General features: G+C 41.3%; 1 protein-coding gene and 1 pseudogene across 4 annotated transcripts in view; one reads left to right on the top strand and one right to left on the bottom strand.

Moving 5' to 3' along the window:
• The window catches only part of PDE8B (phosphodiesterase 8B), a 239164-nt gene that overhangs the window by 157865 nt on the left and 68194 nt on the right, over positions 1 to 13105 (top strand). The window lies entirely within an intron of this gene.
• LOC122896444 lies at positions 2230 to 2664 on the bottom strand (annotated as a pseudogene).

Below are 13105 nucleotides of genomic sequence, written 5' to 3'. Positions count from 1 at the left end.
ATCGACGACATCATGTTGGTAGCTTCAAATAACCATAGCCGGGCCAGGGAATTCGGCAAACTCTACAAATCAGGACTTCTTTTTTTTATTTTTAGACAAAACCTGTTCAGTTTACTATTTATGTGCTCCTTTTAATACCATTGCAATGAAGACCGACAATGAACAGGCACCCCTCCCTCTCTGAGCGACGTTTGTGTATGTATATGTTAGCCATTTTTGTCTTGAAATTCATTCTGTAAAATCATGTTCCCAGAGTACATTCTGAACAGAGAAACTCACTGTAGGTAAATAAGATCAGGAAAGATATGTTTGAGTGGACAAAGCCCAAGAGTATTTGTGGCTTAATCTAGATCACAGTACATTTGTTTTGGCACAGTTTGTTTTTGTTTTTTTTTTTTTTTAAATTGAAGCATTGACATATATATCAGTGTATAGTTTTAAGTGTACAGCATAATGATTTGATATATGCATGCATTGCAAAATGATCTTCACAGTAAATTTAGTTAATATCCCTTGCCACACGGTTATTTTTTCTTATGAGAACTTTTAAAATCTGCTCTCTTAGTAACTTTCAAATATGAAATACAGTGACGTTAATTTTAGTCACCATGCCATGCATTACATCCCCAGGACTTATTTATCGTATACCTTGTATCTTTTGACCACCTTCACCCAGTTCACCCACGCTCTGCTTATAGTAGCCACCAGTCTGTGCTCTGTATCTATGAGATGGGGGTTTGGTTTGGTTTGTAGATTCCACATATAAGTGAGATAAAGTGGTGATAAGGGGTTTTTCTTGCTCTATCTAGCTTATTTCATGTGCCATCCATATTGCCACAAGTGGCAAGATTTCCTCGTTTTATTCAGTTGTGTATGTGTGTGTGTGTATTTCCCGTTTTTTATCCATATATTGGTTGATGGACACATAGGTTGTTTATGTATATTGGCTATTGGAAATAATGCTACAGTGAATGGGGTACAGATATCTTGTCAGAGAGTGATTTCATTTCCTTCTAATAAAAACCCGGAAGTGGAATTATCAGATCATATGGTAGTTCTGTTTTTAATTTTTTGAGTAATCTCCACACTGTTTTCCATAGTGGCTAAACCAATTTACATTTACAACAGCATGAAAGTGTTGCATTTTCTTCACATTCTCTCAAACACTTGTAATTTTATGTCTTTTAAGTAATTACAATTCTAACAGGTTTGAGTTCATATCTCACAGGGGCTTTGAATTCTGTTTCTCTGAGGAATGGTGATGTTGAGCATCTTTTCATGTACCTGTTGGCCATCTGTATGTCATCCTTAGATGTCTGTCCAGATCTTCTATCCATTTAAAAATCAGATTGTTCGCTATCGAGTGGTAGGCGTTTGCTATGCATTTTTAGATGTTAACGCCTTATCAGATATGAAATATTCAGCAGATTGACTTTTCATTCTTAAACTTTGTTCATTCTCAATCTTCTTAGTTTTCTGTAATCCCCATTGTTTGGGTTTCTTTTTGTTGTTGCCTTTAGTTTTGGTATCCCATCCAAAACACCATCACCTAGACAGATGTCAAGATCCTGATGTTCTGTTTTACTTCTAGAAGTTTTATGATTTGAGATCTTATATTTAAATCTTTAATCCATTTTCAGTTGAGTTTTGTGTACAGTCTAAGACAGTGATCCAGTTTCATTCTTTTGCATGTGGTTGCCCAGTATTTGCAGAGCATTCATTGAAGAGACTGTCCTTTCCTCATTGTATTCTTGATTCCTTTGTCATACATTAATTGACCATATATTTGTGGGTTTATTTCTGATCTCTCTATTCTGTTCCATTAACCTGGTGTTTATTTTAATGCCAACAACATACTGTTTGGAATACTACAGCTTTGTAATACACTTTGAAATCGGAATCATGATGACTCCAATTTTGTTCTTTCTCAAGATTGCTTTGACTCCTGGGGGTCTTTTGTACTTCCCTATAAATATTAGGATTGTTCTATTCTGTGAAATTACCATTGTAATTATGATAAGGGTTGCATTGAATCTGTAGTATGGATGTTGTAATCGTGTTAATTTTTCTAGTCCATGAGCAGAAAATCTTCCCAATTATTTGTGTCTTTCTCAGTTCCTTTCATTAGTGTTAAACTTTTTAGTTTTCAGATTAAAAGTCTTCCACCTCCTTGGTAAAATTTTTTTTCAGTGAAAGTGGAGCTTTTTTGAGGTCTCAGCACCTTGGGGTTCAGGCAGAGGCCACCCTGTGGGCAAAGGAAGAGCCGGTAGAGGGGCCATATTTGACCATCTTTTGGGGACATGGGTTGTTGGTATGGCCACACTTCCTACAGCAGGTGACAGCATAGAGGTGCAGGTGAGCATAACATTTGCAGCAGCAGATCATCTTGTCTTAGTCCTATTTCTGGGCCAGCTGGTACAGGGAAGGCTTGATGATGCCACCCCCGAAGTGAAGCACCAAGAGAGGGTGAACTCTTTCTAAATATTTTAGTCTGAGCAGGTGCAGCCATCCTCCAGCTGTTTGCCTACAAAATCAGACACTACCAATCAAGACAAGGATGCCCTCCTTGTCTTGGATTTCGGCTTTGACATTCTCAGTGGTGTCACTGGGCTACATCTCAAGGGCGATGGTCTTGTCGATCGCTGTCTTCACAAAAATTTGCATCTCTGTATCTGCCACAAGGCTACTACCACCAAACCACTTGGCCACCTTGTTGAAGACAAAGAGCTTCCTTGGTTAAATTTATAGGTATCTTATTCCTTTTGATGCAATTGTAAATTAAATTGTTCTCTTAGTATTTCTTTCTGGGAATTTGTCATTAGTGTATAGAATTGCAACTGATTTTTGTGTATTGTTTTTGAAAGCCTGCAACTTCACGGAGTTTTTTAGTTGTAACAGATTTTGGTGAAACCTTTAAGGTTTTTTTTTTTTATATATAAGATCATATCATCTGCAAATAGTGACAGTTTTACTTTTCCCTTTTCAATTTGGGTATCTGTTATTTTTCTTGCCTAATTGCTGTGGCTAGGACTTCCAGTGCTATGTTGAATAAAAGTGGTTCCAGTAGTTAAGGGTATGCCAAGACCTCTCAGTGTCCCACAGCAGAGGATCTTGGACAGAAGCAAGATGTGAGCTGATTAGAAGCCTTGTCCCTCCAGCAGCAGCTTTTGAAGTATGCAAATGTTCCTGTTCTAGGCTAAGACAAGACAATAGACTTTTCCCTCTGCTGCCTCTGCACTGTGTGCTGTTGGGGCGACAAGGGGGACAGGCAGCATGTTAAGAACTGTGTCTGTTTGTTGCAGTCCTGTAGGATTTTTTAAAAAATAAGCCCCAGGAGCCACTGGAGCTGGGTGATCAAGGGTTGTCCCTGGGTGACAGCCACAAAAACTGAGGTGCAGTACATGGGCACAAGCTTCTTTCTGGGAGATACAGGTGGCATGAGGCAGGACAGAAGAAGAGTGAAATGACGGTGTCTGCCAGCCTCTCATCTCTGGAGAGGATTGCAGTCAGCCCCTAGACATGTGTTAAATGAGAAGCCTGCTGTTAGGGACGCCTGGGTACCTCGGTTAACATCTGCCTTCTGCTCAGGTCATGATCCCAGGGTCTGGGATTGAGCCCTGCATCGGGCTCCCTACTCAGTGGAGAGTCTTCTTCTCCCTCCCCCTCTTCATGTTCTCTTTGTCTCTCTTTCAAATGAATAAAATCTAAATAAATAAATTAAATAAATAAAAAAAGCCTGCCCCTCAAGCTAAAGCTTTTAAGATAAGCAAATAGGCCTCTTTTCCAGAGAGGTTGGGTGCTTTCAGTTTGCTCTCTCTGCTCTGGGCCCTGGATGATAGCCGCCATGGGTCTGCATGAGCCCTTTAAGAACTGTTAGTTCTGGGGTGCCTGGGTGGCTCAGTGGGTTAAGCCTCTGCCTTCAGCTCAGGTCCTGATCTTGGGGTTGGGCCTCTCATCGGGCTCTCTGCACAACGGGGAGCCTGCTTCCTCCTCTCTCTCTGCCTACTTGTGATCTCTCTCTCTCTCTCTCTGTTGAATAAATAAAATCTTTAAAAAAAAAAAAAAGAACTTAGTTCTCTCTAGCCTTGCGTGTCTCAAGGATGCAGGCCCCATTGGCTTATGAAACTAGATCTTTTGTGTGTCCATTTCTCAGGTGGAAGTCTTAAAAGATGAGGTCCCAGATTTGGGGTTCAGCCCCTTCACTCCACAGAGATAAGCAGGAAAAGGAGTTTCCTCCTGACTATTGATCCACTGGGTGGGGCTTATGGCAGGATTCTTTCTCAGCTTTTCCTACCCACTTTGCTGTAGGTTTTTCCCTCCTCGTTTGCCTGATATATAGGTGTTCAGCTCATTTCTGGATTTCTTTCAGAGGTGATTGTTTCATATGCGGTCGTAGATTTAGTGTGTCTGTAAGAGAAGGTAAGTCCTGGAATCTTCTGTGTCACCTTCTTAAACCTAAAAATTCCCGGGACAAATTATTTTCTAGACTTAAAAAACAGTGGTGGAGAAAATGTTAATAATACAGATTAAATTTAAATGCACATCCAGTTTGTAGGAGTTTCATTGTGAATAGCAGAAAAAATTAAAGAAACACTCCTCCAGCATTCAGAAACTATTACATGTTTCAGCAAAGAAGTTCACATTATTAACAAATGAGTGGAGCTCCTATGCATCTGTTACAGGGCTTGCATCGTACTGCTTACAGTAAGTGAAAATGTCAACTCCTATTTGTGTTGAAACTCCACTCATTCATCAGTTGAAAGCAATGCTAGGCTACTCATACCAGAGATCAGGAAAAAGGCAACAAAAGCATTTGGTGAGAATCAATCAGCTGTATAGAGTTTATGGTAAGAATATTGTATGTTTTAGTATTTAGGAATTGCTGCACATCTTTTATGTCAAGTTGGCAAATTTTTCTCTTAAAGGATCAGATGGAATGTATTTTAGGCCCTACAGTTTCTGTTACAACTACCCTACTCTGCCGCTGTAGCAGGAAAGCAGCCATTGCCCAATCACGACCTGGAAATAAATGAGTCAGGCTATGGTATAATAAAATCAGTTATAAAACCAGGTAAAAATACATTTACAAAATCCCTGGGCCATAGTTTACTGACCTTTTTAATCAGTAGTGTTTACAGTAAACTTCAGTGTGGATATTTCTGAATTTTTCAGAGAGCCAGTTTGTTAAACCTTGACTGGCATGCCACCCAGACCACAGTCCCCATTCTGAAGGGTCTCCCAGTAGCTCATCTTTGTCTAAAAATAATAATAAAATCAAATTTAAAAAAATAGGGGACTGGGTGGCTCAGTCGGTTAAGTGTCCGACTCTTGTTTTCGGCTTAGGTCTTGATCTCAGGGTCATCAGTTCAGGCGCCACACTGGGCTCCATGCTGGGTGTGGACCCTACTTAAAACAAACACATAAATAAAATCACAGATATCTTTAAGGAGCACAGAAAGTGCTCTCTTATCCTGTCTGAGCCTACTGCCTACATCATTCCCTGCCACTCTGCTCTGCCACACCAAGCTCCTTGGAGTTCCCATCCACATACCCAGCCTTTCTGTCCCTGTGGGCACTCTACTTTTCCATCTGTCTAGCCTGTTCTTCGTTCCTCCTGTCCTCCCTTGCTCACCTGATCCAGGTCATATTTCTCTGTGATTTTGCCCAGCCACTCTCTCTTCTTACCTACAGAGGACATCTAGACTTCCTACACTGGACACAGCTTACCAAGGGCAACATCCTGTCTCCGTGCCCTACACTGCCATCTCCCGCTGAAGCTACCTGAACCCAGGAAAGAGTTGATGAGCGGAGTTTGCGGAGGATCTTACATTTTAATAATCATAAGATGTATCATGTATTGAACATTTTGTGTCCCTTATTGTGCAAGTGCTTTCATACATACTGCACCTCTGTGAGGTAGATACGATGATCCCTGTTCTACAAATGAAGAAACTGAGGCTTGAAGTGGTTAAGCAGCCTGTCCAGGTTTAACAGTGGTCACATGTGGTAGAGTCAGGATTCAAATCTGAAGTCGTTAGCATATATGAATGCATATATGAGAGAAATTAGAAATATTAGGTACATATCTGAGCAGTCACATGAGAGAAAGGGCTACCCTTACTTGGGAAGCTGGGACCACTTAATGAAGGTGTTGATTGAGGCCAGATAGAATTTATCCTTATAGAGAGAAGAACCCCATGCAAAAGAAGGAGGGCAACGAGAGACATGAGAAGCAAGAATGGTTGGATTTGGCTTGATCCCTTGATGTCTTATAGCATGGGGGAGATGAAGCTAAGGGTGGAGTTGGGCCTCAGCTGCCCACCTGCCCACCTGCCTCTGCCTAGATTCCTCTGATCATTCCTTTCCTCCTCCAGGTGCTTACAGGTCCAGAACCATCCTGATGGGTGTTTGGCCTAGAGTAAATTAGACCATGTACTCCCTGCTGTGATCCAACCTCTATCTACTGAGGAAATGAAGTTGATAGGAGCATTTGACAAGCCATGAGAAGTTACAGCAGGGCAGTTTGGGGGTCTGTGTAGAATGCTAAGAGGGTGATGTAGCAAATTGTCTCTAGAAGAGCTGTTGCCCTGTCCTTGGAGAGGCTGGAGCCTCAGCCCTCTGTTGCTTATTTAAAGCTGTTGGAGCTCCTCATCCCACAACCGGGTGGTAGGTAGACATGGTGTGTCGTCAGTTCTCACTGCAGCATTCCAGAACTTTCCCCATTGTGTTTTGGAGTTATGCAGCCAATCAATACTTAAAACCCAGCCATGGTGAGGTTCCTGGCTGGCCCAATAGAGCATGCGACTCGTGACTTGGGGTTGTGAGTTCAAGCCCCACGTTGGGCCTAGAGCTTACTTAAAAAAACAAAAACCGAGCATAGAAACTCAAGCATCTGTGCTAAAAGGACCTGTTGTTTCAGCTGTAGTCAGAGCAGCGTTCATCCTGAAAGCTTTTACTCAAGCTTCTGGGCCTTTGTTTATGTGGTGACTTAGGGAGTTTTTAAGAGCAAAATTCCAGCAAGGATGGACTTCTCCAGTGCCATTGCTGAAAGAAGTGAGGGCTGAGGAGGAGGAATAATTTGGAGGGTTTTCCATTAAACTTGCCGCCCCATTCGGGAGAAATCTGAATCCTGAAGTCGACTTCTTGCCCAGATTTCCTGAGTTTCTGGTGAGGATTTCAGAGCTGAGCTCCAGGAGACTGGAGGAAGCATGCATTTATTCCTCTTCTTTTTGACCATTCTGTACCTAAGCCCAGGATTGAGTTAAATGATATTTTTCCTGATTATCTTAAACAAGACGACTGTAGAATGGCATGCTGAACAAGTGAGACCTTTGTACCTGGGGGCGAGAGGGAAGGAAGCAAAGGGCCTTATCTCCACTGGTGCTTGTTAATCTTTCATTCTGACCAGGACTATGGTACTATGTGGAGAAATCAGAGTGCAGCCCATCTTCAGATGGCTTTGAGTCTAACAGAGTTTGGTGAGAAGCTTTTCGATCCTTAGAACCGTCAAAAGGAGCTTGAGTCTTAATGACAGAGCCTTGGCCTTGGAGTTATAGAAGAAGTAAAAGATAGTTTCCTACTGAACAGGTTATATCCCATAAGGAACACTGAACCTGTTTGGCCATGGAAATCCCTGTGGGAGGAATGTTTCCATCTATCCCCCGCCCCTGGTTCCAGAGAGCTACAGTCCCCAGAAGCTCTTGTGATGCAAGTTGAATACCATGGAAGACTAATGCAGTGTTCCTCAGCCCTGGTGGCACCCTGGAGTCACCTGCTGAGTTAAAAAACAAACAATACAGTGACTCCTGGGCCCCAGGGGCTCTGATGGAATGGGTCTGGGGTAGAAGCTGGGCATGAGCATTTCGAAGAGCTCCCCAGGAGATCCCAGCGTACTAGCAAGGTCAAGAACCGCAAGGCTAGAGAGTGAAGTCTCTGAGGTTTTTGGATCTGCCATGATCGGTTAGATGTGTCTAGGGAGATTTCCTGCCAGACGCTTTATAGAGGGACGGGGGTATGCTGTGACCAAAGAACCACCAAAGGGTAGGCACATGGACGGATGGCGTGCGTTATCACATGGGAGGACCAGGCCTCGGTGGGAGATGCCAGGGGTGAGACCAGGCTTCATCATCTCTAGAACTCCTTCCTGAGCCCTGGCACACAGAAGACGTGTGTGGTGTGAATGTTTGCACCCAGGGAAAGGAGAGCTGCTGGGTTAGGGTACCAGCAGTGGCTTCTGTGTGTGTTGATCCTCAGTCCATGTCTAGACTGGGCAGTCCACGTCTAGGGGGCATGGAGCATACTGTGGACTCAGTTCCAGCCAGCTGGCAGGAGGGGTTTCTAGAACAGGCATTCCTATGAGAAAACTGACTGGGACAAACTGCTGTCCCTGCTGGTTCCATGAGCTCTGTGAGGAGAGGGGACCCTGCCTGTCTCCCGAGGAAACCCCACATCCCCAAGCCGGCATGTGGTGGTTGGTGTTCTGACCAGTTCTCAGTCTTGCCGAGATTGGTTCCAGACATGGGAGCTTCTGTCTTTGCAGGGCCTGACCAGAAGGCACTTGAATTCCCAGTTACGGTCAGATTTGGGACATATGCAACAGAAGAAATTCCACAGTCCACCTCCAAGCCCTGCTATCCATTTCAGCTGACAGTACTTTTTTTTTTTTTCCCATTTCTTTTCCACATTAATGTTTAATGGCTTTGAGCTCTGGTAGGGAAAGCAGTGGTATGAGTGGGATTTATTAAGTTTTCTGTTTCAATTTAAATTTGAAAAATTTGTCTAGCACCCTTTAGGCCATGAGAACATCTATTTTTTAAAAAGTAATTTTCTTTTTTTTCTTTCTTTTTTTAAATAACAAGTAATGTATTATTTGCTTCAGGGGTACAGGTCTATGATTCATCAGGCTTACACAATCATAGCGCTCACTGTATAGCACATACCCTCCCCAATGCCCATAAGCCAGTCACCCTATTCCTCTCCCCCTACCCACCAGCAACCCTAAGTTTGTTTCCTATGACTAAGCATCTCTTATGGTTGGTCTCCCTCCCCAGTCTTATCTTGTCTCATTTTTTCCCTTCATACTCCCTGTACCCCCGCCCTGCCGCTCGAATTCCTCATATCAGAGAGGTCATATGATAATTGTCTCTCTGATTGGCTTACTTCGCTCAGCATAAATCCCTCTAGTTCCATCCACATCATTGCACATGGCAAGATTTCATTTCTTTTGGTGGCTGCATAGTATTCCATTGCATATATATATTACATCTTCTTTATCCATTCATCTGTTGATGGACATCTAGGTTCTTTCCATAGTTTGGCTATTGCAAACATTGCTGCTATAAACATTCGGGTGCACGTGCCCCTTCGGGTCACTACATTTGTACCTTTAGAGTAAATACCCAGTAGTGCAATTTCTGGGTTGTAGAGTAGCTCTATTTTCCTTTTGAGGAACCTCCTTGCTGTTTTTCAGAGTGGCTGCACCAGCTTGCATTCCCACCAACAGTATAAGAGGGTTCCCCTTTCTCTGCATCCTCGCCATCATCTATTGTCTTCTGACTTGTTAATTTTAGCCATTCTGATTGGTGTGAGATAGTATCTCACTGTGGTTTTAGTTTGTATTTCCCTGACGCAGAGTGATGTAGAGCACTTTTTTATGTGCCTGTTGGCTATTTGGATGTCTTCTTTGCAGAAAGGTCTGTTCATGTCTTCTGCCCATTTCTTGATTGGATTATTTGTTCTGTGGGTGTTGAGTTTGATAAGTTCTTTATAGATTTTGGATACTAGCTCTTTTTCTGATATGTCATTTGTGAATATCTTCTCCCATTCTGTCAGTTGTCTTTTGGTTTTGTTAACTGTTTGCTTTGCTGTGCAAAGGCTTTTGATCTTGATGAAGTCCCAATAGTTCATTTTTGTCCTTTCTTCCCTTGCCTTTGGCGATGTTTCTAGGAAGAAGTGGCTGAGGTCGAAGAGGTTGCTGCCTGTTCTCTTCAAGGATTATGATGGATTTCTGTCTCACATTGAGGTCTTTCATCCATTTGGAGTCTATTTTTGTGTGTGGTGTAAGGAAATGGTCCAGTTTCATTGTTCTGCATGTGACTGTCCAATTTTCCCAACACCATTTGTTGAAGAGACTGTCTTTTTTCCATTGGACATTTTTTCCTGCTTTGTCAAAGATTAGTTGACCATAGAGTTGAGGGTCTATTTCTGGGCTCTCTATTCTGTTCCTTTGATCTATGTGTCTGTTTTTGTGCCAGTACCATACTGTCTTGATGTTGACAGCATTGTAATAGAGCTTGAAGTCTGGAATTGTGATGCCACCATCTTTGGCTTTCTTTTTCAACATTCCTCTGGCTATTCAGGGTCTTTTCTGGTTCCATATGAATTTTAGGATTATTTGTTCCATTTCTTTGAAAACAATAGATGGTATTTTGATAGGGATTGCATTAAACGTGTAGGTTGCTTTAGGTAGCATAGACATTTTCACAGAATTTGTTCTTCCAATCCATGAGCATGGAACATTTTTCCATTTCTTTGTGTCTTCCTCAATTTCTTTCATGAGTACTTTACAGTTTTCTGAGTACAAATTATTTGCCTCTTTGGTTAGGTTTATTCCTAGGTATCTTATGGTTTTGGGTGCAATTGTAAATGGGATCGACTCCTTAATTTCTCTTTCTTCTGTCTTGCTGTTTGTGTATAAAAATGCAACTGATTTCTGTGCACTGAGTTTATATCCTGACACTTTACTGAATTCCTGTATAAGTTCTAGCAGTTTTGGAATAGAGATTTTTGGTTTTTTCACATAAACTATCATCTGCAAAGAGTCAGACTTTGAATTCTTCTGATTTGGATGCCTATAATTTCTTTTAGTTGTCTGATTGCTGAGGCTAGAACTTCTAGTAGTATGTTGAATAGCAATGGTGATAGTGGACATCCCTGTCATGTTCTTGACCATAGGAAAAAGGAAGAACTTGCTGCAGCTCTCAGTTTTTCCCCAATGTGAATGATATTCACTGTGGGTTTTTCATTGATGGCTTTGTTGATATTGAGGTATGTACCCTTTAGGCATTGTTGATATTGAGGTGTGTACCCCCATCCCACACTGTGAAGAGTTTTGATCAAAAAAAGGTGCTATACTTCATCAAATGCTTTTTTAGCATCTCTTGAGAGTATCGTATGGTTCTTGTCCTTTTATTAATGTATTGTATCACATTGATTGATTTGCAGATGTTGACCAGGCTTGTAGCCCGGGAATAAATCCCACTTGGTCCTGGTGAATAATCCTTTTAATGTACTGTTGGATCCTATTGGCTAGTATTTTGGTGAGAATTTTTGCATCTGTGTTCATCAAGGATGTTGGTCTGTAATTCTCTTTTTTGATGGGGTCTTTGGTTTTGGGATCAAGGTAATGCTGGCCTCATAAAATGAGTTTGGAAGTTTTCCTTCCATTTCTATTTTGTGGAACAGTTTCGGGAGAATAGGTATTAATCCTTCTTTAAATGTTTGGTAGAATTCCCCTGGGAAGCCATTTGGCCCTGGGACTCTTGTTTGTTGGGAGATTATAGATGACTGCTTCAATCTCCTACTGGTTATGGATCTGTTCAGATTTTCTATTTCTTCCTGGTTCAGTTTTGGTAGTTTATTCGTCTCTAAGAATGAATTCATTTCTTCCAGATTGTCAAATTTGCTGGCATCTAGTTGCTCATAATATGTTCTTATAATTGTTTGTATTTCTTTGGTTGGTTATTATCTTTCTTCTTTCATTCATGATTTTATTTATTTGGGTCCTTTCTCTTTTCTTTTTGATATGTCTGGCCATGGGTTTATCAATCTTATTAATTCTTTCAGAGAACCGGCTCCTAGTTTCATTGATTTGTTCTATTTATTTGTTTGTTTCTATTTTTGGTTTCTATTTTGTTTGTTTGGTTTCTGTTTCATTGATTTCTGCTCTGATCTTTATGATTTCTCTTCTCCTGCTGGGTTTAGCCTCTCTTTGCTGTTCTTTCTCCAGCTCCTTTAGGTGTAGGGTTAAGTCGTGTACTGGAGACCTTTCTTGTTTCTTGAGCAAGGCTTGTATTGGTATAAACTTTCCTCTTAGGACTGCCTTTGCTGTGTCCCATAGATTTTGAACAGTTGTGTTTTCATTTTCATTTGTTTCTATGAATTTCTTAAATTCTTCTTTGATTTCTTGGTTAAACCCATTCATTCTTTAGTAGGTTGCTCTTTAGCTTCCATGTACGAGTTCTCTCCAACTTTCCTCTGGTGGTTGACTTCTAGCTTCATAGCATTGTGGTCTGAAAATATGCAGGGAATGATCCCAGTCTTTTGGTACCTGTTGAGACTTGATTTGTGACCCAGTATGTGATCTATTATGAAGAATGTTCCATGTGCACTAGGGAAGAATGTGTATTCTGTTGCTTTGGATGGAATGTTCTGAATACATCTGTGATGTTCATCTGGTCCAGTGTGTCATTTAAAGCTTTTATTTCCTTGCTGATCTTTTGCTTGGATGATCTGTCCATTTCTGTGAGGGCGTATTAAAGTCCCCCACTATTATTGCATTATTGTCGATGTGTTTCTTTGATTTTGTTAATAATTGGTTTATATAGTTGGCTGCTTCCATGTTAGGGGAATAGACATTTTAAGTTGTTAGATCTTCTTGTCAGACAGATGTTTAAGTATGGTATTGTATAGTGTCCTTCTTCATCTCTTATGGTAGTCTTTGGCTTAAAATCTAATTGATCTGATATAAGGATTGCCACCCCACCTTTCTTTTGATATCCATTAGCATGGTAAATTGTTTTCCACCCCCTTACTTTACATCTGGAGGTGTCTTTGGGTCTAAAATGAGTTTCTTGTAGACAGCATATTGGTGGGTTTTGTTTTTTTATCCATTCTGATACCCTGTGTCTTTTGATTGGGGAATTTAGCCCATTTGCATTCAGGGCAACTATTGAAAGATAGGAATTTAGTGCCATTGTGTTGCCTGTAAGGTGACTGTTACTGCACATTGTCTATTCTCTATTCCTTTCTGGTCTGTTACTTTTAGGCTCTCCCTTTGCTTAGAGGACTCCTTTCAATATTTCCTATAGGGCTGGATTGGTGTTTG

Source organism: Neovison vison, chromosome 1 (assembly GCF_020171115.1).
Source record: "Neovison vison isolate M4711 chromosome 1, ASM_NN_V1, whole genome shotgun sequence".
NCBI classification, from domain to species: Eukaryota; Metazoa; Chordata; class Mammalia; order Carnivora; family Mustelidae; genus Neogale; species Neogale vison.
The sequence above is the reverse complement of the archived record's forward strand: the minus strand, read 5'-3'. Positions and strand labels throughout refer to the sequence as shown.